The sequence below is a fragment of the Aulonocara sp. 'chitande type north' Nkhata Bay genome, unplaced genomic scaffold (assembly GCF_057382095.1).
Source record: "Aulonocara sp. 'chitande type north' Nkhata Bay isolate Kocher_YH1m ecotype deep benthic unplaced genomic scaffold, A_spYH_male_GT1.1 unmapped_scaffold_35, whole genome shotgun sequence".
Lineage (NCBI taxonomy): Eukaryota > Metazoa > Chordata > Actinopteri > Cichliformes > Cichlidae > Aulonocara > Aulonocara sp. 'chitande type north' Nkhata Bay.
In genome coordinates this window covers 40,915-67,630 of record NW_028234367.1, presented here as the reverse complement: position 1 = coordinate 67,630, position 26,716 = coordinate 40,915, and the positions used below count along the sequence as shown (strand labels likewise).

The 26,716-nt window shown below is 57.9% G+C and overlaps 8 non-coding genes and 7 pseudogenes across 8 annotated transcripts; all 15 read right to left on the bottom strand.

Moving 5' to 3' along the window:
* Positions 1–1,893: 1,893 nt before the first annotated feature.
* Positions 1,894–2,012, bottom strand: LOC147300046 (5S ribosomal RNA; annotated as a pseudogene).
* Positions 2,013–3,660: 1,648 nt separating this feature from the next.
* Positions 3,661–3,779, bottom strand: LOC147300045 (5S ribosomal RNA). Its single transcript, XR_015128013.1, has one exon. It is a non-coding gene; the product is annotated as a 5S ribosomal RNA (ribosomal RNA).
* Positions 3,780–4,876: 1,097 nt separating this feature from the next.
* Positions 4,877–4,995, bottom strand: LOC147300044 (5S ribosomal RNA; annotated as a pseudogene).
* Positions 4,996–6,925: 1,930 nt separating this feature from the next.
* Positions 6,926–7,034, bottom strand: LOC147300043 (5S ribosomal RNA; annotated as a pseudogene).
* Positions 7,035–7,888: 854 nt separating this feature from the next.
* LOC147300042 (5S ribosomal RNA) lies at positions 7,889–8,007 on the bottom strand. Its single transcript, XR_015128138.1, has one exon. It is a non-coding gene; the product is annotated as a 5S ribosomal RNA (ribosomal RNA).
* A 1,878-nt stretch (positions 8,008–9,885) lies between these two features.
* LOC147300041 (5S ribosomal RNA) lies at positions 9,886–10,004 on the bottom strand (annotated as a pseudogene).
* Positions 10,005–11,705: 1,701 nt separating this feature from the next.
* On the bottom strand, positions 11,706–11,824 carry LOC147300040 (5S ribosomal RNA). The gene has a single exon (XR_015128002.1). It is a non-coding gene; the product is annotated as a 5S ribosomal RNA (ribosomal RNA).
* Positions 11,825–12,921: 1,097 nt separating this feature from the next.
* On the bottom strand, positions 12,922–13,040 carry LOC147300039 (5S ribosomal RNA; annotated as a pseudogene).
* A 3,157-nt stretch (positions 13,041–16,197) lies between these two features.
* On the bottom strand, positions 16,198–16,316 carry LOC147300038 (5S ribosomal RNA). Its single transcript, XR_015128137.1, has one exon. It is a non-coding gene; the product is annotated as a 5S ribosomal RNA (ribosomal RNA).
* A 2,437-nt stretch (positions 16,317–18,753) lies between these two features.
* Positions 18,754–18,872, bottom strand: LOC147300037 (5S ribosomal RNA). The gene has a single exon (XR_015128093.1). It is a non-coding gene; the product is annotated as a 5S ribosomal RNA (ribosomal RNA).
* Positions 18,873–19,536: 664 nt separating this feature from the next.
* Positions 19,537–19,655, bottom strand: LOC147300036 (5S ribosomal RNA). Its single transcript, XR_015128136.1, has one exon. It is a non-coding gene; the product is annotated as a 5S ribosomal RNA (ribosomal RNA).
* Positions 19,656–21,027: 1,372 nt separating this feature from the next.
* On the bottom strand, positions 21,028–21,146 carry LOC147300035 (5S ribosomal RNA). Its single transcript, XR_015128127.1, has one exon. It is a non-coding gene; the product is annotated as a 5S ribosomal RNA (ribosomal RNA).
* A 2,111-nt stretch (positions 21,147–23,257) lies between these two features.
* LOC147300034 (5S ribosomal RNA) lies at positions 23,258–23,376 on the bottom strand (annotated as a pseudogene).
* Positions 23,377–25,077: 1,701 nt separating this feature from the next.
* Positions 25,078–25,196, bottom strand: LOC147300033 (5S ribosomal RNA). Its single transcript, XR_015127991.1, has one exon. It is a non-coding gene; the product is annotated as a 5S ribosomal RNA (ribosomal RNA).
* A 1,097-nt stretch (positions 25,197–26,293) lies between these two features.
* On the bottom strand, positions 26,294–26,412 carry LOC147300032 (5S ribosomal RNA; annotated as a pseudogene).
* Positions 26,413–26,716: the final 304 nt, after the last annotated feature.

The following is a 26,716-nucleotide window of genomic DNA, read 5'->3' as shown; positions in this document are numbered from 1 at the left end:
TCCAACAGCACAGGCCCTGGATTGTTGAAGATGGCCTCAGGAACCAGCACAGGGCCTGGTGTGTTGTACATGGCCACAGCTAGCAGCACAGGGCCTGGTTTGGTGAAGATGGCCTCGGCCAGAAGCGCAGGGCCTGGTGTGATGTGAGTGGCCTGAGCAAGAGCCACAGGCCCTGGTGTGGTGTAAGTGGCCTGAGCAAGAGCCACAGGCCCTGGTGTGGTGTAAGTGGCCTCAATAGCAAATAAGGCCCTGGTGTGGTGTAAGTGGCCTCAGCCAGCAGCCACAGGCCCTGGTGTGGTGTAAGTGGCCTCAGCCAGTGCCACAGGCCCTGGTGTGGTGTAAGTGGCCTGAGCAAGAGCCAAAGACCCTGGTGTGGTGTAATTGGCCTCAATAGCAACTAAGGCCCTGGTGTGGTGTATGTGGCCTCAGCCAGAAGAACAGGGCCTGGTGTGATATGAGTGGCCTGAGCAAGAGCCACAGGCCCTGGTGTGGTGTAAGTGGCCTGAGCAAGAGCCACAGGCCCTGGTGTGGTGTAAGTGGCCTGAGCCAGTGCCACAGGCCCTGGTGTGGTGTAACTGGCCTGAATAGCAAATAAGGCCCTGGTGTGGTGTAAGTGGCCTCAGCCAGAGCCACAGGCCCTGGTGTGGTGTAAGTGGCCTCAATAGCAACTAAGGCCCTGGTGTGGTGTAAGTGGCCTCAGCCAACAGCCACAGGCCCTGGTATGGTGTAAGTGGCCTCAACCAGCAGCCACAGGCCCTGGTGTGGTGTAAGTGGCCAGAAGCGCAGGGCCTGGTGTGATGTGAGTGGCCTGAGCAAGAGCCACAGACCCTGGTGTGGTGTAATTGGCCTCAATAGCAACTAAGGCCCTGGTGTGGTGTATGTGGCCTCAGCCAGCAGCCACAGGCCCTGGTGTGGTGTAACTGGCCTCAGCCAGCAGCCACAGGCCCTGGTGTGGTGTAAGTGGCCTCAGCCAGAGCCACAGGCCCTGATGTGGTGTAAGTCACCACAGCAAGCAGCACAGGGCCTGGTTTGGTGAAGATGGCCTCGGCCAGAAGCGCAGGGCCTGGTGTGATGTGAGTGGCCTGAGCAAGAGCCACAGGCCTTGGTGTGGTGTAAGTGGCCTCAGCCAGCAGCCACAGGCCCTGGTGTGGTGTAAGTCGCCTCAGCCAGAAGCCACAGGCACTGGTGTGGTGTAAGTGGCCTCAGCCAGCAGCCACAGGCCCTGGTGTGGTGTAGGTGGCCTCAGCCAGCAGCCACAGGCCCTGGTGTGGTGTAGGTGGCCTCAGCCAGCAGCCACAGGCCCTGTTGTGGTGTAAGTGGCCTCAGCCAGCAGCCACAGGCCCTGGTGTGGTGTAAGTGGCCTCAGCCAGCAGCCACAGGCCCTGGTGTGGTGTAAGTCACCTCAGCCAGAAGCCACAGTCCCTGGTGTGGTGTAAGTGGCCTCAGCCAGCAGCAACAGGCCCTGGTGTGGTGTAAGTCGCCTCAGCCAGCAGCCACAGGCCCTGGTGTGGTCTAAGCGGCCTGAGCCAGTGCCACAGGCCCTGGTGTGGTGTAAGTGGCCTGAGCAAGAGCCACAGACCCTGGTGTGGTGTAAATGGCCTCAATAGCAACTAAGGCCCTGGTGTTGTGTATGTGGCCTCAGCCAGCAGCCACAGGCCCTGTTGTGGTGTAACTGGCCTCAGCCAGAGCAACAGGCCCTGATGTGGTGTAAGTGGCCCCAGCCGGTCACTCAGGCCCTGGTGTGGTGTAGGTGGCATCAGCTAGCAGCACAAGACATTGGAAAAGAGCCAAAAGCAATGTCGTTAATGTGCCCTCATTAATGGGGAGCTGCTTTTGGTCTTTTAATACACCCCTTCTCTGGATCAAAAGCGGTTCAATGACATGAAAATGAAAGGCTTACAGCACCAGGTATTCCCAGGCAGTCTCCCATCCAAGTACTAACCAAGCCCAGCCCTGCTTAGCTTCCGAGATCAGACGAGGTCAGGCGTGCTTAGGGTGGTATGGCCGTAAGCTGCTGGCCCCAGCACAATGTCTCAATTTATGGATTCAAGTGATTAGGTGGCAAGTACCTGAAGTTACGAAGACAATCCTATAACCATACCTGCATGTTTGCATAATACCCTAACCCAAAGGCTCAGTTTGGCATTTATCCAACAGCACAGGCCCTGGATTGTTGAAGATGGCCTCAGGAACCAGCACAGGGCCTGGTGTGTTGTACATGGCCACAGCAAGCAGCACAGGGCCTGGTTTGGTGAAGATGGCCTCAGCCAGAAGCACAGGGCCTGGTGTGATATGAGTGGCCTGAGCAAGAGCCACAGGCCCTGGTGTGGTGTAAGTGGAATCAGCCAGCAGCCACAGGCCCTGGTGTGGTGTAAGTGGCCTGAGCCAGAGCCACAGGCCCTGGTGTGGTGTAACTGGCCTGAATAGCAAATAAGGCCCTGGTGTGGTGTAAGTGGCCTCAGCCAGAGCCACAGGCCCTGGTGTGGTGTAAGTGGCCTCAGCCAACAGCCACAGGCCCTGGTATGGTGTAAGTGGCCTCAGCCAGCAGCCACAGGCCCTGGTGTGGTGTAAGTCGCCTCAATAGCAACTAAGGCCCTGGTGTGGTGTATGTGGCCTCAGCCAGCAGCCACAGGCCCTGGTGTGGTGTAACTGGCCTCAGCCAGCAGCCACAGGCCCTGGTGTGGTGTAAGTGGCCTCAGCCAGAGCCACAGGCCCTGATGTGGTGTAAGTCGCCTCAGCTAGCAGCACAGGGCCTGGTTTGGTGAAGATGGCCTCGGCCAGAAGCACAGGACCTGGTTTGATATGAGTGGCCTGAGCCAGCAGCCACAGGCCCTGGTGTGGTGTAAGTGGCCTCAGCCAGCAGCAACAGGCCCTGGTGTGGTGTAAGTCGCCTCAGCCAGAAGCCACAGGCACTGGGGTGGTGTAAGTGGCCTCAGCCAGCAGCAACAGGCCCTGGTGTGGTGTAAGTCGCCTCAGCAAGCAGCCACAGGCCCTGGTGTGGTGTAGGTGGTCTCAGGCAGCAGCCACAGGCCCTGGTGTGGTGTAAGTGGCCTCAGCAAGAGCCACAGACCCTGGTGTGGTGTAATTGGCCTAAGCCAGAGCCACAGGCCCTGGTGTGGTGTAAGTGGCCTGAGCAAGAACCACAGGGCCTGGTTTGGTGAAGATGGCTTCGGCCAGAAGCGCAGGGCCTGGTGTGATGTGAGTGGCCTGAGCAAGAGCCACAGGCCCTGGTGTGGTGTAAGTGGCCTCAGCCAGCAGCCACAGGCCCTGGTGTGGTGTAAGTCGCCTCAGCCAGAAGCCACAGGCACTGGTGTGGTGTAAGTGGCCTCAATAGCAACTAAGGCCCTGGTGTGGTGTAAGTGGCTTCAGCCAGCAGCCACAGGCTCTGGTGTGGTGTAACTGGCCTCAGCCAGCAGCCACAGGCCCTGGTGTGGTGTAAGTGGCCTCAGCCAGAGCCACAGGCCCTGATGTGGTGTAAGTGGCCCCAGCCGGTCACTCAGGCCCTGGTGTGGTGTAGGTGGCATCAGCTAGCAGCACAAGACATTGGAAAAGAGCCAAAAGCAGTGTCGTTAATGTGCCCTCATTAATGGGCAGCTGCTTTTGGTCTTTTAATACACCCCTTCTCTGGATCAAAAGCGGTTCAATGACATGAAAAAGAAAGGCTTACAGCACCAGGTATTCCCAGGTAGTCTCCCATCCAAGTACTAACCAAGCCCAGCCCTGCTTAGCTTCCGAGATCAGACGAGGTCGGGCGTGCTCAGGGTGGTATGGCCGTAAGCTGCTGGCTCCAGCACAATGTCTCAATTTATGGATTCAAGTGATTAGGTGGCAAGTACCTGAAGTTACGAAGACAATCCTATAACCATACCTGCATGTTTGCATAATACCCTAACCCAAAGGCTCAGTTTGGCATTTATCCAACAGCACAGGCCCTGGATTGTTGAAGATGGCCTCAGGAACCAGCACAGGGCCTGGTGTGTTGTACATGGCCACAGCAAGCAGCACAGGGCCTGGTTTGGTGAAGATGGCCTCGGCCAGAAGCGCAGGGCCTGGTGTGATGTGAGTGGCCTGCGCAAGAGCCACAGGCCTTGGTGTGGTGTAAGTGGCCTCAGCCAGCAGCCACAGGCCCTGGTGTGGTGTAAGTCGCCTCAGCCAGAAGCCACAGGCACTGGTGTGGTGTAAGTGGCCTCAGCCAGCAGCAAAAGGGCCCTGGTGTGGTGTAAGTGGCCTCAGCCAGCAGCCACAGGCCCTGGTGTGGTGTAGGTGGCCTCAGCCAGCAGCCACAGGCCCTTGTGTGGTGTAATTGGCCTCAATAGCAACTAAGGCCCTGGTGTGGTGTAGGTGGCCTCAGCCAGCAGCCACAGGCCCTGGTGTGGTGTAAGTGGCCTCAGCCAGTGCCACCGGCCCTGGTGTGGTGTAAGTGGCCTGAGCAAGAGCCACAGACCCTGGTGTGGTGTAGGTTGTCCTCAGCCAGCAGCCACAGGCCCTGGTGTGGTGTAAGTGGCCTCAGCCAGTGCCACAGGCCCTGGTGTGGTGTAAGTGGCCTGAGCAAGAGCCACAGACCCTGGTGTGGTGTAATTGGCCTCAATAGCAACTAAGGCCCTGGTGTGGTGTAAGTGGCCTCAGCCAGCAGCCACAGGCCCTTGTGTGGTGTAATTGGCCTCAATAGCAACTAAGGCCCTGGTTTGGTGTATGTGGCCTCAGCCAGCAAATAAGGCCGTGGTGTGGTGTAGGTGGCATCAGCTAGCAGCACAAGACATTGGAAAAGAGCCAAAAGCAATGTCGTTAATGTGCCCTCATTAATGGGGAGCTGCTTTTGGTCTTTTAATACACCCCTTCTCTGGATCAAAAGCGGTTCAATGACATGAAAATGAAAGGCTTACAACACCAGGTATTCCCAGGGAGTCTCCCATCCAAGTACTAACCAAGGCCAGCCCTGCTTAGCTTCCGAGATCAGACGAGGTCGGGCGTGCTCAGGGTGGTATGGCCGTAAGCTGCTGGCCCCAGCACAATGTCTCAATTTATGGATTCAAGTGATTAGGTGGCAAGTACCTGAAGTTACGAAGACAATCCTATAACCATACCTGCATGTTTGCATAATACCCTAACCCAAAGGCTCAGTTTGGCATTTATCCAACAGCACAGGCCCTGGATTGTTGAAGATGGCCTCAAGAACCAGCACAGGACCTGGTGTGTTTTACATGGCCACAGCAAGCAGCACAGGGCCTGGTTTGGTGAAGATGGCCTCAGCAAGCAGCCACAGGCCCTGGTTTGGTGTAAGTGGCCTCAGCCAGCAGCCACAGGCCCTGGTGTGGTGTAAGTGGCCTCAGCCAGCAGCCACAGGCCCTGGTGTGGTCTAAGTGGCCTCAGCCAGTGCCACAGGCCCTGGTGTGGTGTAAGTGGCCTGAGTAAGAGCCACAGGCCCTGGTGTGTTGTAAGTGGCCTCAGCCAGCAGCCACAGGCCCTGGTGTGGTGTAAGTGGCCTGAGCAAGTGCCACAGGCCCTGGTGTGGTGTAAGTGGCCTAAGCCAGAGCCACAGGCCCTGGTGTGGTGTAAGTGGCCTGAGCAAGAGCCACAGGGCCTGGTTTGGTGAAGATGGCCTCGGCCAGAAGCGCAGGGCCTGGTGTGATGTGAGTGGCCTGAGCAAGAGCCACAGGCCCTGGTGTGGTGTAAGTGGCCTCAGCCAGCAGCCACAGGCCCTGGTGTGGTGTAAGTCGCCTCAGCCAGAAGCCACAGGCACTGGTGTGGTGTAAGTGGCCTCAGCCAGCAGCAAAAGGGCCCTGGTGTGGTGTAAGTCGCCTCAGCCAGCAGCCACAGGCCCTGGTGTGGTGTAGATGGCCTCAGCCAGCAGCCACAGGCCCTGGTGTGGTGTAAGTGGCCTCAGCCAGCAGCCACAGGCCCTGGTGTGGTCTAAGTGGCCTCAGCCAGAAGCACAGAGCCTGGTGTGATATGAGTGGCCTGAGCAAGAGCCACAGGCCCTGGTGTGGTGTAAGTGGCCTGAGCAAGAGCCACAGGCCCTGGTGTGGTGTAAGTGGCCTGAGCAAGAGCCACAGGCCCTGGTGTGGTGTAGGTGGCCTCAGCCAGCAGCCAGCAGCCACAGGCCCTGGTGTGGTGTAGGTGGCCTCAGCCAGCAGCCACAAGCCCTTGTGTGGTGTAAGTGGCCTCAGCCAGCAGCCACAGGCCCTGGTGTGGTGTAAGTGGCCTCAGCCAGTGCCACAGGCCCTGGTGTGGTGTAAGTGGCCTCAGCCAGAGCCACAGGCCCTGATGTGGTGTAAGTGGCCTGAGCAAGAGCCACAGGCCCTGGTGTGGTGTAAGTGGCCTGAGCAAGAGCCACAGGCCCTGGTGTGGTGTAGGTGGCCTCAGCCAGCAGCCACAGGCCCTGGTGTGGTGTAGGTGGCCTCAGCCAGCAGCCACAAGCCCTTGTGTGGTGTAAGTGGCCTCAGCCAGCAGCCACAGGCCCTGGTGTGGTCTAAGTGGCCTCAGCCAGAAGCACAGAGCCTGGTGTGATATGAGTGGCCTGAGCAAGAGCCACAGGCCCTGGTGTGGTGTAAGTGGCCTCAGCCAGCAGCCACAGGCCCTGGTGTGGTGTAGGTGGCCTCAGCCAGCAGCCACAGGCCCTGGTGTGGTGTAAGTGGCCTCAATAGCAACTAAGGCCCTGGTGTGGTGTAAGTGGCTTCAGCCAGCAGCCACAGGCCCTGGTGTGGTGTAAGTGGCCTCAGCCAGCAGCCACAGGCCCTGGTGTGGTGTAAGTGGCCTCAGCCGGTCACTCAGGCCCTGGTGTGGTGTAGGTGGCATCAGCTAGCAGCACAAGACATTGGAAAACAGCCAAAAGCAATGTCGTTAATGTGCCCTCATTAATGGGCAGCTGCTTTTGGTCTTTTAATACACCCCTTCTCTGGATCAAAAGCGGTTCAATGACATGAAAGGCTTACAGCACCAGGTATTCCCCCATCCAAGTACTAACCAAGCCCAGCCCTGCTTAGCTTCCGAGATCAGACGAGGTCGGGCGTGCTCAGGGTGGTATGGCCGTAATCTGCTGGCCCCAGCACAATGTCTCAATTTATGGATTCAAGTGATTAGGTGGCAAGTACCTGAAGTTACGAAGACAATCCTATAACCATACCTGCATGTTTGCATAATACCCTAACCCAAAGGCTCAGTTTGGCATTTATCCAACAGCACAGGCCCTGGATTATTGAAGATGGCGTCAGGAACCAGCACAGGGCCTGGTGTGTTGTACATGGCCACAGCAAGCAGCACAGGGCCTGGTTTGGTGAAGATGGCCTCGGCCAGAACCACAGGGCCTGGTGTGATATGAGTGGCCTGAGCAAGAGCCACAGACCCTGGTGTGTTGTAAGTGGCCTCAGCCAGCAGCCACAGGCCCTGGTGTGGTGTAGGTGGCCTCAGCCAGCAGCCACAGGCCCTGGTGTGTTGTAAGTGGCCTCAGCCAGCAGCCACAGGCCCTGGTGTGGTGTAGGTGGCCTCAGCCAGCAGCCACAGGCCCTTGTGTGGTGTAATTGGCCTCAATAGCAACTAAGGCCCTGGTGTGGTGTAGGTGGCCTCAGCAAGCAGCCACAGACCCTGGTGTGGTGTAATTGGCCTCAATAGCAACTAAGGCCCTGGTGTGGTGTAGGTGGCCTCAGCCAGCAGCCACAGGCCCTGGTGTGGTGTAAGTGGCCTCAGCCAGAGCCACAGGCCCTGATGTGGTGTAAGTGGCCCCAGCCGGTCACTCAGGCCCTGGTGTGGCGTAGGTGGCATCAGCTAGCAGCACAAGACATTGGAAAAGAGCCAAAAGCAATGTCGTTAATGTGCCCTCATTAATGGGCTTTTGGTCTTTTAATACACCCCTTCTCTGGATCAAAAGCGGTTCAATGACATGAAAATGAAAGGCTTACAGCACCAGGTATTCCCAGGCAGTCTCCCATCCAAGTACTAACCAAGCCCAGCCCTGCTTAGCTTCCGAGATCAGACGAGGTCGGGCGTGCTCAGGGTGGTATGGCCGTAAGCTGCTGGCCCCAGCACAATGACTCAATTTATGGATTCAAGTGATTAGGTGGCAAGTACCTGAAGTTACGAAGACAATCCTATAACCATACCTGCATGTTTGCATAATACCCTAACCCAAAGGCTCAGTTTGGCATTTATCCAACAGCACAGGCCCTGGATTGTTGAAGATGGCCTCAGGAACCAGCACAGGGCCTGGTGTGTTGTACATGGCCACAGCTAGCAGCACAGGGCCTGGTTTGGTGAAGATGGCCTCGGCCAGAAGAGCAGGGCCTGGTGTGATGTGAGTGGCCTGAGCAAGAGCCACAGGCCCTGGTGTGGTGTAAGTGGCCCCAGCCGGTCACTCAGGCCCTGGTTTGGTGTAAGTGGCCTCAGCTAGCAGCCACAGGCCCTGGTGTGGTGTGAGTGGCCTCAGCCAGCAGCCACAGGCCCTGGTGTGGTCTAAGTGGCCTCAGCCAGTGCCACAGGCCCTGGTGTGGTGTAAGTGGCCTGAGCAAGAGCCACAGGCCCTGGTGTGGTGTAAGTGGCCTCAGCCAGCAGCCACAGGCCCTGGTGTGGTGTAAGTGGCCTGAGCAAGTGCCACAGGCCCTGGTGTGGTGTAAGTGGCCTAAGCAAGAGCCACAGGCCCTGGTGTGGTGTAAGTGGCCTCAATAGCAAATAAGGCCCTGGTGTGGTGTAAGTGGCCTGAGCAAGAACCACAGGCCCTGGTGTGGTGTAGATGGCCTCGGCCAGCAGCCACAGGCCCTGGTGTGGTGTAAGTGGCCAGAAGCGCAGGGCCTGGTGTGATGTGAGTGGCCTGAGCAAGAGCCACAGACCCTGGTGTGGTGTAATTGGCCTCAATAGCAACTAAGGCCCTGGTGTGGTGTATGTGGCCTCAGCCAGCAGCCACAGGCCCTGGTGTGGTGTAACTGGCCTCAGCCAGCAGCCACAGGCCCTGGTGTGGTGTAAGTGGCCTCAGCCAGAGCCACAGGCCCTGATGTGGTGTAAGTCACCACAGCAAGCAGCACAGGGCCTGGTTTGGTGAAGATGGCCTCGGCCAGAAGCGCAGGGCCTGGTGTGATGTGAGTGGCCTGAGCAAGAGCCACAGGCCTTGGTGTGGTGTAAGTGGCCTCAGCCAGCAGCCACAGGCCCTGGTGTGGTGTAAGTCGCCTCAGCCAGAAGCCACAGGCACTGGTGTGGTGTAAGTGGCCTCAGCCAGCAGCCACAGGCCCTGGTGTGGTGTAGGTGGCCTCAGCCAGCAGCCACAGGCCCTGGTGTGGTGTAGGTGGCCTCAGCCAGCAGCCACAGGCCCTGTTGTGGTGTAAGTGGCCTCAGCCAGCAGCCACAGGCCCTGGTGTGGTGTAAGTGGCCTCAGCCAGCAGCCACAGGCCCTGGTGTGGTGTAAGTCACCTCAGCCAGAAGCCACAGTCCCTGGTGTGGTGTAAGTGGCCTCAGCCAGCAGCAACAGGCCCTGGTGTGGTGTAAGTCGCCTCAGCCAGCAGCCACAGGCCCTGGTGTGGTCTAAGCGGCCTGAGCCAGTGCCACAGGCCCTGGTGTGGTGTAAGTGGCCTGAGCAAGAGCCACAGACCCTGGTGTGGTGTAAATGGCCTCAATAGCAACTAAGGCCCTGGTGTTGTGTATGTGGCCTCAGCCAGCAGCCACAGGCCCTGTTGTGGTGTAACTGGCCTCAGCCAGAGCAACAGGCCCTGATGTGGTGTAAGTGGCCCCAGCCGGTCACTCAGGCCCTGGTGTGGTGTAGGTGGCATCAGCTAGCAGCACAAGACATTGGAAAAGAGCCAAAAGCAATGTCGTTAATGTGCCCTCATTAATGGGGAGCTGCTTTTGGTCTTTTAATACACCCCTTCTCTGGATCAAAAGCGGTTCAATGACATGAAAATGAAAGGCTTACAGCACCAGGTATTCCCAGGCAGTCTCCCATCCAAGTACTAACCAAGCCCAGCCCTGCTTAGCTTCCGAGATCAGACGAGGTCAGGCGTGCTTAGGGTGGTATGGCCGTAAGCTGCTGGCCCCAGCACAATGTCTCAATTTATGGATTCAAGTGATTAGGTGGCAAGTACCTGAAGTTACGAAGACAATCCTATAACCATACCTGCATGTTTGCATAATACCCTAACCCAAAGGCTCAGTTTGGCATTTATCCAACAGCACAGGCCCTGGATTGTTGAAGATGGCCTCAGGAACCAGCACAGGGCCTGGTGTGTTGTACATGGCCACAGCAAGCAGCACAGGGCCTGGTTTGGTGAAGATGGCCTCAGCCAGAAGCACAGGGCCTGGTGTGATATGAGTGGCCTGAGCAAGAGCCACAGGCCCTGGTGTGGTGTAAGTGGAATCAGCCAGCAGCCACAGGCCCTGGTGTGGTGTAAGTGGCCTGAGCCAGAGCCACAGGCCCTGGTGTGGTGTAACTGGCCTGAATAGCAAATAAGGCCCTGGTGTGGTGTAAGTGGCCTCAGCCAGAGCCACAGGCCCTGGTGTGGTGTAAGTGGCCTCAGCCAACAGCCACAGGCCCTGGTATGGTGTAAGTGGCCTCAGCCAGCAGCCACAGGCCCTGGTGTGGTGTAAGTGGCCAGAAGCGCAAGGCCTGGTGTGATGTGAGTGGCCCTGGTGTGGTGTAATTGGCCTCAATAGCAACTAAGGCCCTGGTGTGGTGTATGTGGCCTCAGCCAGCAGCCACAGGCCCTGGTGTGGTGTAACTGGCCTCAGCCAGCAGCCACAGGCCCTGGTGTGGTGTAAGTGGCCTCAGCCAGAGCCACAGGCCCTGATGTGGTGTAAGTCGCCTCAGCTAGCAGCACAGGGCCTGGTTTGGTGAAGATGGCCTCGGCCAGAAGCACAGGACCTGGTTTGATATGAGTGGCCTGAGCCAGCAGCCACAGGCCCTGGTGTGGTGTAAGTGGCCTCAGCCAGCAGCAACAGGCCCTGGTGTGGTGTAAGTCGCCTCAGCCAGAAGCCACAGGCACTGGGGTGGTGTAAGTGGCCTCAGCCAGCAGCAACAGGCCCTGGTGTGGTGTAAGTCGCCTCAGCAAGCAGCCACAGGCCCTGGTGTGGTGTAGGTGGTCTCAGGCAGCAGCCACAGGCCCTGGTGTGGTGTAAGTGGCCTCAGCAAGAGCCACAGACCCTGGTGTGGTGTAATTGGCCTAAGCCAGAGCCACAGGCCCTGGTGTGGTGTAAGTGGCCTGAGCAAGAACCACAGGGCCTGGTTTGGTGAAGATGGCTTCGGCCAGAAGCGCAGGGCCTGGTGTGATGTGAGTGGCCTGAGCAAGAGCCACAGGCCCTGGTGTGGTGTAAGTGGCCTCAGCCAGCAGCCACAGGCCCTGGTGTGGTGTAAGTCGCCTCAGCCAGAAGCCACAGGCACTGGTGTGGTGTAAGTGGCCTCAATAGCAACTAAGGCCCTGGTGTGGTGTAAGTGGCTTCAGCCAGCAGCCACAGGCTCTGGTGTGGTGTAACTGGCCTCAGCCAGCAGCCACAGGCCCTGGTGTGGTGTAAGTGGCCTCAGCCAGAGCCACAGGCCCTGATGTGGTGTAAGTGGCCCCAGCCGGTCACTCAGGCCCTGGTGTGGTGTAGGTGGCATCAGCTAGCAGCACAAGACATTGGAAAAGAGCCAAAAGCAGTGTCGTTAATGTGCCCTCATTAATGGGCAGCTGCTTTTGGTCTTTTAATACACCCCTTCTCTGGATCAAAAGCGGTTCAATGACATGAAAAAGAAAGGCTTACAGCACCAGGTATTCCCAGGTAGTCTCCCATCCAAGTACTAACCAAGCCCAGCCCTGCTTAGCTTCCGAGATCAGACGAGGTCGGGCGTGCTCAGGGTGGTATGGCCGTAAGCTGCTGGCTCCAGCACAATGTCTCAATTTATGGATTCAAGTGATTAGGTGGCAAGTACCTGAAGTTACGAAGACAATCCTATAACCATACCTGCATGTTTGCATAATACCCTAACCCAAAGGCTCAGTTTGGCATTTATCCAACAGCACAGGCCCTGGATTGTTGAAGATGGCCTCAGGAACCAGCACAGGGCCTGGTGTGTTGTACATGGCCACAGCAAGCAGCACAGGGCCTGGTTTGGTGAAGATGGCCTCGGCCAGAAGCGCAGGGCCTGGTGTGATGTGAGTGGCCTGCGCAAGAGCCACAGGCCTTGGTGTGGTGTAAGTGGCCTCAGCCAGCAGCCACAGGCCCTGGTGTGGTGTAAGTCGCCTCAGCCAGAAGCCACAGGCACTGGTGTGGTGTAAGTGGCCTCAGCCAGCAGCAAAAGGGCCCTGGTGTGGTGTAAGTGGCCTCAGCCAGCAGCCACAGGCCCTGGTGTGGTGTAGGTGGCCTCAGCCAGCAGCCACAGGCCCTTGTGTGGTGTAATTGGCCTCAATAGCAACTAAGGCCCTGGTGTGGTGTAGGTGGCCTCAGCCAGCAGCCACAGGCCCTGGTGTGGTGTAAGTGGCCTCAGCCAGTGCCACCGGCCCTGGTGTGGTGTAAGTGGCCTGAGCAAGAGCCACAGACCCTGGTGTGGTGTAGGTTGTCCTCAGCCAGCAGCCACAGGCCCTGGTGTGGTGTAAGTGGCCTCAGCCAGTGCCACAGGCCCTGGTGTGGTGTAAGTGGCCTGAGCAAGAGCCACAGACCCTGGTGTGGTGTAATTGGCCTCAATAGCAACTAAGGCCCTGGTGTGGTGTAAGTGGCCTCAGCCAGCAGCCACAGGCCCTTGTGTGGTGTAATTGGCCTCAATAGCAACTAAGGCCCTGGTTTGGTGTATGTGGCCTCAGCCAGCAAATAAGGCCGTGGTGTGGTGTAGGTGGCATCAGCTAGCAGCACAAGACATTGGAAAAGAGCCAAAAGCAATGTCGTTAATGTGCCCTCATTAATGGGGAGCTGCTTTTGGTCTTTTAATACACCCCTTCTCTGGATCAAAAGCGGTTCAATGACATGAAAATGAAAGGCTTACAACACCAGGTATTCCCAGGGAGTCTCCCATCCAAGTACTAACCAAGGCCAGCCCTGCTTAGCTTCCGAGATCAGACGAGGTCGGGCGTGCTCAGGGTGGTATGGCCGTAAGCTGCTGGCCCCAGCACAATGTCTCAATTTATGGATTCAAGTGATTAGGTGGCAAGTACCTGAAGTTACGAAGACAATCCTATAACCATACCTGCATGTTTGCATAATACCCTAACCCAAAGGCTCAGTTTGGCATTTATCCAACAGCACAGGCCCTGGATTGTTGGAGATGGCCTCAAGAACCAGCACAGGACCTGGTGTGTTTTACATGGCCACAGCAAGCAGCACAGGGCCTGGTTTGGTGAAGATGGCCTCAGCAAGCAGCCACAGGCCCTGGTTTGGTGTAAGTGGCCTCAGCCAGCAGCCACAGGCCCTGGTGTGGTGTAAGTGGCCTCAGCCAGCAGCCACAGGCCCTGGTGTGGTCTAAGTGGCCTCAGCCAGTGCCACAGGCCCTGGTGTGGTGTAAGTGGCCTGAGTAAGAGCCACAGGCCCTGGTGTGTTGTAAGTGGCCTCAGCCAGCAGCCACAGGCCCTGGTGTGGTGTAAGTGGCCTGAGCAAGTGCCACAGGCCCTGGTGTGGTGTAAGTGGCCTAAGCCAGAGCCACAGGCCCTGGTGTGGTGTAAGTGGCCTGAGCAAGAGCCACAGGGCCTGGTTTGGTGAAGATGGCCTCGGCCAGAAGCGCAGGGCCTGGTGTGATGTGAGTGGCCTGAGCAAGAGCCACAGGCCCTGGTGTGGTGTAAGTGGCCTCAGCCAGCAGCCACAGGCCCTGGTGTGGTGTAAGTCGCCTCAGCCAGAAGCCACAGGCACTGGTGTGGTGTAAGTGGCCTCAGCCCGCAGCAAAAGGGCCCTGGTGTGGTGTAAGTCGCCTCAGCCAGCAGCCACAGGCCCTGGTGTGGTGTAGATGGCCTCAGCCAGCAGCCACAGGCCCTGGTGTGGTGTAAGTGGCCTCAGCCAGCAGCCACAGGCCCTGGTGTGGTCTAAGTGGCCTCAGCCAGAAGCACAGAGCCTGGTGTGATATGAGTGGCCTGAGCAAGAGCCACAGGCCCTGGTGTGGTGTAAGTGGCCTGAGCAAGAGCCACAGGCCCTGGTGTGGTGTAAGTGGCCTGAGCAAGAGCCACAGGCCCTGGTGTGGTGTAGGTGGCCTCAGCCAGCAGCCAGCAGCCACAGGCCCTGGTGTGGTGTAGGTGGCCTCAGCCAGCAGCCACAAGCCCTTGTGTGGTGTAAGTGGCCTCAGCCAGCAGCCACAGGCCCTGGTGTGGTGTAAGTGGCCTCAGCCAGTGCCACAGGCCCTGGTGTGGTGTAAGTGGCCTCAGCCAGAGCCACAGGCCCTGATGTGGTGTAAGTGGCCTGAGCAAGAGCCACAGGCCCTGGTGTGGTGTAAGTGGCCTGAGCAAGAGCCACAGGCCCTGGTGTGGTGTAGGTGGCCTCAGCCAGCAGCCACAGGCCCTGGTGTGGTGTAGGTGGCCTCAGCCAGCAGCCACAAGCCCTTGTGTGGTGTAAGTGGCCTCAGCCAGCAGCCACAGGCCCTGGTGTGGTCTAAGTGGCCTCAGCCAGAAGCACAGAGCCTGGTGTGATATGAGTGGCCTGAGCAAGAGCCACAGGCCCTGGTGTGGTGTAAGTGGCCTCAGCCAGCAGCCACAGGCCCTGGTGTGGTGTAGGTGGCCTCAGCCAGCAGCCACAGGCCCTGGTGTGGTGTAAGTGGCCTCAATAGCAACTAAGGCCCTGGTGTGGTGTAAGTGGCTTCAGCCAGCAGCCACAGGCCCTGGTGTGGTGTAAGTGGCCTCAGCCAGCAGCCACAGGCCCTGGTGTGGTGTAAGTGGCCTCAGCCAGCAGCCACAGGCCCTGGTGTGTTGTAAGTGGCCTCAGCCAGCAGCCACAGGCCCTGGTGTGGTGTAGGTGGCCTCAGCCAGCAGCCACAGGCCCTTGTGTGGTGTAATTGGCCTCAATAGCAACTAAGGCCCTGGTGTGGTGTAGGTGGCCTCAGCAAGCAGCCACAGGCCCTGGTTTGGTGTAAGTGGCCTCAGCTAGCAGCCACAGGCCCTGGTGCGTTGTGAGTGGCCTCAGCCAGCAGCCACAGGCCCTGGTGTGGTCTAAGTGGCCTCAGCCAGTGACACAGGCCCTGGTGTGGTGTAAGTGGCCTGAGCAAGAGCCACAGGCCCTGGTGTGGTGTAAGTGGCCTCAGCCAGCAGCCACAGGCCCTGGTGTGGTGTAAGTGGCCTGAGCAAGTGCCACAGGCCCTGGTGTGGTGTAAGTGGCCTGAGCAAGTGCCACAGGCCCTGGTGTGGTGTAAGTGGCCTCAATAGCAAATAAGGCCCTGGTGTGGTGTAAGTGGCCTGAGCAAGAACCACAGGGCCTGGTTTGGTGAAGATGGCCTCGGCCAGAAGCGCAGGGCCTGGTGTGATGTGAGTGGCCTGAGCAAGAGCCACAGGCCCTGGTGTGGTGTAAGTGGCCTCAGCCAGCAGCCACATGCCCTGGTGTGGTGTAAGTGGCCTCAGCCAGAAGCCACAGGCACTGGTGTGGTGTAAGTGGCCTCAGCCAGCAGCAAAAGGGCCCTGGTGTGGTGTAGGTGGCCTCAGCCAGCAGCCACAGGCCCTGGTGTGGTGTAAGTGGCCTCAATAGCAACTAAGGCCCTGGTGTGGTGTAAGTGGCTTCAGCCAGCAGCCACAGGCCCTGGTGTGGTGTAAGTGGCCTGAGCAAGAACCACAGGGCCTGGTTTGGTGAAGATGGCCTCGGCCAGAAGCGCAGGGCCTGGTGTGATGTGAGTGGCCTGAGCAAGAGCCACAGGCCCTGGTGTGGTGTAAGTGGCCTCAGCCAGCAGCCACAGGCCCTGGTGTGGTGTAGGTGGCCTCAGCCAGCAGCCACAGGCCCTGGTGTGGTGTAAGTGGCCTCAATAGCAACTAAGGCCCTGGTGTGGTGTAAGTGGCTTCAGCCAGCAGCCACAGGCTCTGGTGTGGTGTAACTGGCCTCAGCCAGCAGCCACAGGCCCTGGTGTGGTGTAAGTGGCCTCAGCCAAGTCACAGGCCCTGATGTGGTGTAAGTGGCCCCAGCCGGTCACTCAGGCCCTGGTGTGGTGTAGGTGGCATCAGCTAGCAGCACAAGACATTGGAAAACAGCCAAAAGCAGTGTCGTTAATGTGCCCTCATTAATGGGCAGCTGCTTTTGGTCTTTTAATACACCCCTTCTCTGGATCAAAAGCGGTTCAATGACATGAAAATGAAAGGCTTACAGCACCAGGTATTCCCAGGCAGTCTCCCATCCAAGTACTAACCAAGCCCAGCCCTGCTTAGCTTCCGAGATCAGACGAGGTCGGGCGTGCTCAGGGTGGTATGGCCGTAAGCTGCTGGCCCCAGCACAATGTCTCAATTTATGGATTCAAGTGATTAGGTGGCAAGTACCTGAAGTTACGAAGACAATCCTATAACCATACATGCATGTTTGCATAATACCCTAACCCAAAGGCTCAGTTTGGCATTTATCCAACAGCACAGGCCCTGGATTGTTGAAGATGGCCTCAGGAACCAGCACAGGGCCTGGTGTGTTGTACATGGCCACAGCAAGCAGCACAGGGCCTGGTTTGGTGAAGATGGCCTCGGCCAGAAGCGCAGGGCCTGGTGTGATGTGAGTGGCCGGAGCAAGAGCCACAGGCCTTGGTGTGGTGTAAGTGGCCTCAGCCAGCAGCCACAGGCCCTGGTGTGGTGTAGGTGGCCTCAGCCAGCAGCCACAGGCCCTTGTGTGGTGTAAGTGGCCTCAGCCAGCAGCCACAGGCCCTGGTGTGGTGTAAGTGGCCTCAGCCAGTGCCACAGGCCCTGGTGTGGTGTAATTGGCCTCAATAGCAACTAAGGCCCTGGTGTGGTGTAAGTGGCCTGAGCAAGAGCCACATACCCTGGTGTGGTGTAAGTGGCCTCAGCCAGCAGCCACAGGCCCTGGTGTGGTGTAAGTGGCCTCAGCCAGTGCCACAGGCCCTGGTGTGGTGTAAGTGGCCTGAGCAAGAGCCACAGACCCTGGTGTGGTGTAATTGGCCTCAGCCAGCAGCCACAGGCCCTGGTGTGGTGTAAGTGGCCTCAGACAGAAGCCACAGGCACTGGTGTGGTGTAAGTGGCCTCAGCCAGCAGCAAAAGGGCCCTGGTGTGGTATAAGTCGCCTCAGCCAGCAGCCACAGGCCCTGGTGTGGTGTAGGTGGCCTCAGCCACCAGCCACAGGCCCTGGTGTGGTGTAAGTGGCCTCAGCCAGCAGCCACAGGCCCTGGTGTGGTGTAAGTGGCCTCAGCCAGTGCCACAGGCCCTGGTGTGGTGTAAGTGGCCTGAGCAAGAGCCACAGGCCCTGGTGTGGTGTAAGTGGCCTGAGCAAGAGCCACAGACCCTGGTGTGGTGTAATTGGCCTCAATAGCAACTAATGCCCTGGTGTGGTGTAGGTGGCCTCAGCCAGCAGCCACAGGCCCTGGTGTGGTGAAAGTGGCCTCAGCAAGAGCCACAGACCCTGGTGTGGTGTAAGTGGCCTGAGCAAGAACCACAGGGCCTGGTTTGGTGAAGATGGCCTCGGCCAGAAGCGCAGGGCCTGGTGTGATGTGAGTGGCCTGAGCAAGAGCCACAGGCCTTGGTGTGGTGTAAGTGGCCTCAGCCAGCAGCCACAGGCCCTGGTGTGGTGTAAGTGGCCTCAGCCAGCAGCCACAGGCCCTGGTGTGGTGTAGGTGGCCTCAGCCAGCAGCCACAGGCCCTGGTGTGGTGTAGGTGGCCTCAGCCAGCAGCCACAGGCCCTGGTGTGGTGTAGGTGGCCTCAGCCAGCAGCCACAGGCCCTGGTGTGGTGTAAGTGGCCTCAGCCAGCAGCCACAGGCCCTGGTGTGGTGTAAGTGGCCTGAGCAAGAGCCACAGGCCCTGGTGTGGTGTAAGTGGCCTGAGCAAGAGCCACAGACCCTGGTGTGGTGTAATTGGCCTCAATAGCAACTAATGCCCTGGTGTGGTGTAGGTGGCCTCAGCCAGCAGCCACAGGCCCTGGTGTGGTGTAAGTGGCCTCAGCCAGCAGCCACAGGCCCTGGTGTGGTGTAAGTCGCCTCAGCCAGAAGCCACAGGCACTGGTGTGGTGTAAGTGGCCTCAGCCAGCAGCCACAGGCCCTTGTGTGGTGTAATTGGCCTCAATAGCAACTAAGGCCCTGGTGTGGTGTAGGTGGCCTAAGCCAGCAGCCACAGGCCCTGGTGTGGTGTAAGTGGCCTCAGCCAGTGCCACAGGCCCTGGTGTGGTGTAAGTGGCCTGAGCAAGAGCCACAGACCCTGGTGTGGTGTAATTGGCCTCAATAGCAACTAAGGCCCTGGTGTGGTGTAGGTGGCCTCAGCCAGCAGCCACAGGCCCTGGTGTGGTGTAAGTGGCCTCAGCCAGCAGCCACAGGCCCTGATGTGGTGTAAGTGGCCCCAGCCGGTCCCTCAGGCCCTTGTGTGGTGTAAGTGGCCTCAGCCAGCAGCCACAGGCCCTGGTGTGGTGTAAGTGGCCCCAGCCGGTCCCACAGGCCCTGGTGTGGTGTAAGTGGCCTGAGCAAGAGCCACAGGCCCTGGTGTGGTGTAAGTGGCCTGAGCAAGAGCCACAGGCCCTGGTGTGGTGTAAGTGACCTCAGCCAGCAAATAAGGCCGTGGTGTGGTGTAGGTGGCATCAGCTAGCAGCACAAGACATTGGAAAACAGCCAAAAGCAATGTCGTTAATGTGCCCTCATTAATGGGGAGCTGCTTTTGGTCTTCTAATACACCCCTTCTCTGGATCAAAAGCGGTTCAATGACATGAAAATGAAAGGCTTACAGCACCAGGTATTCCCAGGTAGTCTCCCATCCAAGTACTAACCAAGCCCAGCCCTGCTTAGCTTCCGAGATCAGACGAGGTCGGGCGTGCTCAGGGTGGTATGGCCGTAATCTGCTGGCCCCAGCACAATGTCTCAATTTATGGATTCAAGTGATTAGGTGGCAAGTACCTGAAGTTACGAAGACAATCCTATAACCATACCTGCATGTTTGCATAATACCCTAACCCAAAGGCTCAGTTTGGCATTTATCCAACAGCACAGGCCCTGGATTGTTGAAGATGGCGTCAGGAACCAGCACAGGGCCTGGTGTGTTGTACATGGCCACAGCAAGCAGCACAGGGCCTGGTTTGGTGAAGATGGCCTCGGCCAGAAGCACAGGGCCTGGTGTGATATGAGTGGCCTGAGCAAGAGCCACAGGCCCTGGTGTGTTGTAAGTGGCCTCAGCCAGCAGCCACAGGCCCTGGTGTGGTGTAGGTGGCCTCAGCCAGCAGCCACAGGCCCTTGTGTGGTGTAATTGGCCTCAATAGCAACTAAGGCCCTGGTGTGGTGTAGGTGGCCTCAGCCAGCAGCCACAGGCCCTGGTGTGGTGTAAGTGGCCTCAGCCAGCAGCCACAGGCCCTGGTGTGGTGTAAGTGGCATCAGCTAGCAGCACAAGACATTGGAAAACAGCCAAAAGCAGTGTCGTTAATGTGCCCTCATTAATGGGGAGCTGCTTTTGGTCTTTTAATACACCCCTTCTCTGGATCAAAAGCGGTTCAATGACATGAAAATGAAAGGCTTACAGCACCAGGTATTCCCAGGCAGTCTCCCATCCAAGTACTAACCAAGCCCAGCCCTGCTTAGCTTCCGAGATCAGACGAGGTCGGGCGTGCTCAGGGTGGTATGGCCGTAAGCTGCTGGCCCCAGCACAATGTCTCAATTTATGGATTCAAGTGATTAGGTGGCAAGTACCTGAAGTTACGAAGACAATCCTATAACCATACCTGCATGTTTGCATAATACCCTAACCCAAAGGCTCAGTTTGGCATTTATCCAACAGCACAGGCCCTGGATTGTTGAAGATGGCCTCAGGAAACAGCACAGGGCCTGGTGTGTTGTACATGGCCACAGCAAGCAGCACAGGGCCTGGTTTGGTGAAGATGGCCTCAGCCAGAAGCACAGGGCCTGGTGTGATATGAGTGGCCTGAGCAAGAGCCACAGGCCCTGGTGTGGTGTAAGTGGCCTGAGCAAGAGCCACAGGCCCTGGTGTGGTGTAGGTGGCCTCAGCCAGCAGCCACAGGCCCTGGTGTGGTGTAGGTGGCCTCAGCCAGCAGCCACAAGCCCTTGTGTGGTGTAAGTGGCCTCAGCCAGCAGCCACAGGCCCTGGTGTGGTGTAAGTGGCCTCAGCCAGTGCCACAGGCCCTGGTGTGGTGTAAGTGGCCTGAGCAAGAGCCACAGACCATGGTGTGGTGTAATTGGCCTCAATAGCAACTAAGGCCCTGGTGTGGTGTAGGTGGCCTAAGCCAGCAGCCACAGGCCCTGGTGTGGTGTAAGTGGCCTCAGCCAGCAGCCACAGGCCCTGGTGTGGTGTAAGTCGCCTCAGCCAGAAGCCACAGGCACTGGTGTGGTGTAAGTGGCCTCAGCCAGCAGCAAAAGGGCCCTGGTGTGGTGTAAGTCGCCTCAGCCAGCAGCCACAGGCCCTGGTGTGGTGTAGATGGCCTCAGCCAGCAGCCACAGGCCCTGGTGTGGTGTAAGTGGCCTCAGCCAGCAGCCACAGGCCCTGGTGTGATATGAGTGGCCTGAGCAAGAGCCACAGGCCCTGGTGTGGTGTAAGTGGCCTGAGCAAGAGCCACAGGCCCTGGTGTGGTGTAAGTGGCCTGAGCAAGAGCCACAGGCCCTGGTGTGGTGTAAGTGGCCTGAGCAAGAGCCACAGGCCCTGGTGTGGTGTAAGTGGCCTCAATAGCAAATAAGGCCCTGGTGTGGTGTAAGTGGCCTCAGCCAGCAGCCACAGGCCCTGGTGTGGTGTAAGTGGCCTCAGCCAGTGCCACAGGCCCTGGTGTGGTGTAAGTGGCCTGAGCAAGAGCCAAAGACCCTGGTGTGGTGTAATTGGCCTCAATAGCAACTAAGGCCCTGGTTTGGTGTAGGTGGCATCAGCTAGCAGCACAAGACATTGGAAAACAGCCAAAAGCAATGTCGTTAATGTACCCTCATTAATGGGCAGCTGCTTTTGGTCTTTTAATACACCCCTTCTCTGGATCAAAAGCGGTTCAATGACATGAAAATGAAAGGCTTACAGCACCAGGTTTTCCCAGGCAGTCTCCCATCCAAGTACTAACCAAGCCCAGCCCTGCTTAGCTTCCGAGATCAGACGAGGTCGGGCGTGCTCAGGGTGGTATGGCCGTAAGCTGCTGGCTCCAGCACAATGTCTCAATTTATGGATTCAAGTGATTAGGTGGCAAGTACCTGAAGTTACGAAGATAATCCTATAACCATACCTGCATGTTTGCATAATACCCTAACCCAAAGGCTCAGTTTGGCATTTATCCAACAGCACAGGCCCTGGATTGTTGAAGATGGCCTCAGGAACCAGCACAGGGCCTGATGTGTTGTACATGGCCACAGCAAGCAGCACAGGGCCTGGTTTGGTGAAGATGGCCTCGGCCAGAAGCACAGGGCCTGGTGTGATATGAGTGGCCTGAGCAAGAGCCACAGGCCCTGGTGTGTTGTAAGTGGCCTCAGCCAGCAGCCACAGGCCCTGGTGTGGTGTAGGTGGCCTCAGCCAGCAGCCACAGGCCCTTGTGTGGTGTAAGTGGCCTCAGCCAGCAGCCACAGGCCCTGGTGTGGTGTAAGTGGCCTCAGCCAGTGCCACAGGCCCTGGTGTGGTGTAATTGGCCTCAATAGCAACTAAGGCCCTGGTGTGGTGTAAGTGGCCTGAGCAAGAGCCACATACCCTGGTGTGGTGTAATTGGCCTCAATAGCAACTAAGGCCCTGGTGTGGTGTATGTGGCCTCAGCCAGAAGAACAGGGCCTGGTGTGATATGAGTGGCCTGAGCAAGAGCCACAGGCCCTGGTGTGGTGTAAGTGGCCTGAGCAAGAGCCACAGGCCCTGGTGTGGTGTAAGTGGAATCAGCCAGCAGCCACAGGCCCTGGTGTGGTGTAAGTGGCCTGAGCCAGTGCCACAGGCCCTGGTGTGGTGTAACTGGCCTGAATAGCAAATAAGGCCCTGGTGTGGTGTAAGTGGCCTCAGCCAGAGCCACAGGCCCTGGTGTGGTGTAAGTGGCCTCAATAGCAACTAAGGCCCTGGTGTGGTGTAAGTGGCCTCAGCCAACAGCCACAGGCCCTGGTATGGTGTAAGTGGCCTCAACCAGCAGCCACAGGCCCTGGTGTGGTGTAAGTGGCCAGAAGCGCAGGGCCTGGTGTGATGTGAGTGGCCTGAGCAAGAGCCACAGACCCTGGTGTGGTGTAATTGGCCTCAATAGCAACTAAGGCCCTGGTGTGGTGTATGTGGCCTCAGCCAGCAGCCACAGGCCCTGGTGTGGTGTAACTGGCCTCAGCCAGCAGCCACAGGCCCTGGTGTGGTGTAAGTGGCCTCAGCCAGAGCCACAGGCCCTGATGTGGTGTAAGTCACCACAGCAAGCAGCACAGGGCCTGGTTTGGTGAAGATGGCCTCGGCCAGAAGCGCAGGGCCTGGTGTGATGTGAGTGGCCTGAGCAAGAGCCACAGGCCTTGGTGTGGTGTAAGTGGCCTCAGCCAGCAGCCACAGGCCCTGGTGTGGTGTAAGTCGCCTCAGCCAGAAGCCACAGGCACTGGTGTGGTGTAAGTGGCCTCAGCCAGCAGCCACAGGCCCTGGTGTGGTGTAGGTGGCCTCAGCCAGCAGCCACAGGCCCTGGTGTGGTGTAGGTGGCCTCAGCCAGCAGCCACAGGCCCTGTTGTGGTGTAAGTGGCCTCAGCCAGCAGCCACAGGCCCTGGTGTGGTGTAAGTGGCCTCAGCCAGCAGCCACAGGCCCTGGTGTGGTGTAAGTCACCTCAGCCAGAAGCCACAGTCCCTGGTGTGGTGTAAGTGGCCTCAGCCAGCAGCAACAGGCCCTGGTGTGGTGTAAGTCGCCTCAGCCAGCAGCCACAGGCCCTGGTGTGGTCTAAGCGGCCTGAGCCAGTGCCACAGGCCCTGGTGTGGTGTAAGTGGCCTGAGCAAGAGCCACAGACCCTGGTGTGGTGTAAATGGCCTCAATAGCAACTAAGGCCCTGGTGTTGTGTATGTGGCCTCAGCCAGCAGCCACAGGCCCTGTTGTGGTGTAACTGGCCTCAGCCAGAGCAACAGGCCCTGATGTGGTGTAAGTGGCCCCAGCCGGTCACTCAGGCCCTGGTGTGGTGTAGGTGGCATCAGCTAGCAGCACAAGACATTGGAAAAGAGCCAAAAGCAATGTCGTTAATGTGCCCTCATTAATGGGGAGCTGCTTTTGGTCTTTTAATACACCCCTTCTCTGGATCAAAAGCGGTTCAATGACATGAAAATGAAAGGCTTACAGCACCAGGTATTCCCAGGCAGTCTCCCATCCAAGTACTAACCAAGCCCAGCCCTGCTTAGCTTCCGAGATCAGACGAGGTCAGGCGTGCTTAGGGTGGTATGGCCGTAAGCTGCTGGCCCCAGCACAATGTCTCAATTTATGGATTCAAGTGATTAGGTGGCAAGTACCTGAAGTTACGAAGACAATCCTATAACCATACCTGCATGTTTGCATAATACCCTAACCCAAAGGCTCAGTTTGGCATTTATCCAACAGCACAGGCCCTGGATTGTTGAAGATGGCCTCAGGAACCAGCACAGGGCCTGGTGTGTTGTACATGGCCACAGCAAGCAGCACAGGGCCTGGTTTGGTGAAGATGGCCTCAGCCAGAAGCACAGGGCCTGGTGTGATATGAGTGGCCTGAGCAAGAGCCACAGGCCCTGGTGTGGTGTAAGTGGAATCAGCCAGCAGCCACAGGCCCTGGTGTGGTGTAAGTGGCCTGAGCCAGAGCCACAGGCCCTGGTGTGGTGTAACTGGCCTGAATAGCAAATAAGGCCCTGGTGTGGTGTAAGTGGCCTCAGCCAGAGCCACAGGCCCTGGTGTGGTGTAAGTGGCCTCAGCCAACAGCCACAGGCCCTGGTATGGTGTAAGTGGCCTCAGCCAGCAGCCACAGGCCCTGGTGTGGTGTAAGTGGCCAGAAGCGCAAGGCCTGGTGTGATGTGAGTGGCCCTGGTGTGGTGTAATTGGCCTCAATAGCAACTAAGGCCCTGGTGTGGTGTATGTGGCCTCAGCCAGCAGCCACAGGCCCTGGTGTGGTGTAACTGGCCTCAGCCAGCAGCCACAGGCCCTGGTGTGGTGTAAGTGGCCTCAGCCAGAGCCACAGGCCCTGATGTGGTGTAAGTCGCCTCAGCTAGCAGCACAGGGCCTGGTTTGGTGAAGATGGCCTCGGCCAGAAGCACAGGACCTGGTTTGATATGAGTGGCCTGAGCCAGCAGCCACAGGCCCTGGTGTGGTGTAAGTGGCCTCAGCCAGCAGCAACAGGCCCTGGTGTGGTGTAAGTCGCCTCAGCCAGAAGCCACAGGCACTGGGGTGGTGTAAGTGGCCTCAGCCAGCAGCAAAAGGCCCTGGTGTGGTGTAAGTCGCCTCAGCAAGCAGCCACAGGCCCTGGTGTGGTGTAGGTGGTCTCAGGCAGCAGCCACAGGCCCTGGTGTGGTGTAAGTGGCCTCAGCAAGAGCCACAGACCCTGGTGTGGTGTAATTGGCCTAAGCCAGAGCCACAGGCCCTGGTGTGGTGTAAGTGGCCTGAGCAAGAACCACAGGGCCTGGTTTGGTGAAGATGGCTTCGGCCAGAAGCGCAGGGCCTGGTGTGATGTGAGTGGCCTGAGCAAGAGCCACAGGCCCTGGTGTGGTGTAAGTGGCCTCAGCCAGCAGCCACAGGCCCTGGTGTGGTGTAAGTCGCCTCAGCCAGAAGCCACAGGCACTGGTGTGGTGTAAGTGGCCTCAATAGCAACTAAGGCCCTGGTGTGGTGTAAGTGGCTTCAGCCAGCAGCCACAGGCTCTGGTGTGGTGTAACTGGCCTCAGCCAGCAGCCACAGGCCCTGGTGTGGTGTAAGTGGCCTCAGCCAGAGCCACAGGCCCTGATGTGGTGTAAGTGGCCCCAGCCGGTCACTCAGGCCCTGGTGTGGTGTAGGTGGCATCAGCTAGCAGCACAAGACATTGGAAAAGAGCCAAAAGCAGTGTCGTTAATGTGCCCTCATTAATGGGCAGCTGCTTTTGGTCTTTTAATACACCCCTTCTCTGGATCAAAAGCGGTTCAATGACATGAAAAAGAAAGGCTTACAGCACCAGGTATTCCCAGGTAGTCTCCCATCCAAGTACTAACCAAGCCCAGCCCTGCTTAGCTTCCGAGATCAGACGAGGTCGGGCGTGCTCAGGGTGGTATGGCCGTAAGCTGCTGGCTCCAGCACAATGTCTCAATTTATGGATTCAAGTGATTAGGTGGCAAGTACCTGAAGTTACGAAGACAATCCTATAACCATACCTGCATGTTTGCATAATACCCTAACCCAAAGGCTCAGTTTGGCATTTATCCAACAGCACAGGCCCTGGATTGTTGAAGATGGCCTCAGGAACCAGCACAGGGCCTGGTGTGTTGTACATGGCCACAGCAAGCAGCACAGGGCCTGGTTTGGTGAAGATGGCCTCGGCCAGAAGCGCAGGGCCTGGTGTGATGTGAGTGGCCTGCGCAAGAGCCACAGGCCTTGGTGTGGTGTAAGTGGCCTCAGCCAGCAGCCACAGGCCCTGGTGTGGTGTAAGTCGCCTCAGCCAGAAGCCACAGGCACTGGTGTGGTGTAAGTGGCCTCAGCCAGCAGCAAAAGGGCCCTGGTGTGGTGTAAGTGGCCTCAGCCAGCAGCCACAGGCCCTGGTGTGGTGTAGGTGGCCTCAGCCAGCAGCCACAGGCCCTGGTGTGGTGTAATTGGCCTCAATAGCAACTAAGGCCCTGGTGTGGTGTAGGTGGCCTCAGCCAGCAGCCACAGGCCCTGGTGTGGTGTAAGTGGCCTCAGCCAGTGCCACCGGCCCTGGTGTGGTGTAAGTGGCCTGAGCAAGAGCCACAGACCCTGGTGTGGTGTAGGTTGTCCTCAGCCAGCAGCCACAGGCCCTGGTGTGGTGTAAGTGGCCTCAGCCAGTGCCACAGGCCCTGGTGTGGTGTAAGTGGCCTGAGCAAGAGCCACAGACCCTGGTGTGGTGTAATTGGCCTCAATAGCAACTAAGGCCCTGGTGTGGTGTAAGTGGCCTCAGCCAGCAGCCACAGGCCCTTGTGTGGTGTAATTGGCCTCAATAGCAACTAAGGCCCTGGTTTGGTGTATGTGGCCTCAGCCAGCAAATAAGGCCGTGGTGTGGTGTAGGTGGCATCAGCTAGCAGCACAAGACATTGGAAAAGAGCCAAAAGCAATGTCGTTAATGTGCCCTCATTAATGGGGAGCTGCTTTTGGTCTTTTAATACACCCCTTCTCTGGATCAAAAGCGGTTCAATGACATGAAAATGAAAGGCTTACAACACCAGGTATTCCCAGGGAGTCTCCCATCCAAGTACTAACCAAGGCCAGCCCTGCTTAGCTTCCGAGATCAGACGAGGTCGGGCGTGCTCAGGGTGGTATGGCCGTAAGCTGCTGGCCCCAGCACAATGTCTCAATTTATGGATTCAAGTGATTAGGTGGCAAGTACCTGAAGTTACGAAGACAATCCTATAACCATACCTGCATGTTTGCATAATACCCTAACCCAAAGGCTCAGTTTGGCATTTATCCAACAGCACAGGCCCTGGATTGTTGGAGATGGCCTCAAGAACCAGCACAGGACCTGGTGTGTTTTACATGGCCACAGCAAGCAGCACAGGGCCTGGTTTGGTGAAGATGGCCTCAGCAAGCAGCCACAGGCCCTGGTTTGGTGTAAGTGGCCTCAGCCAGCAGCC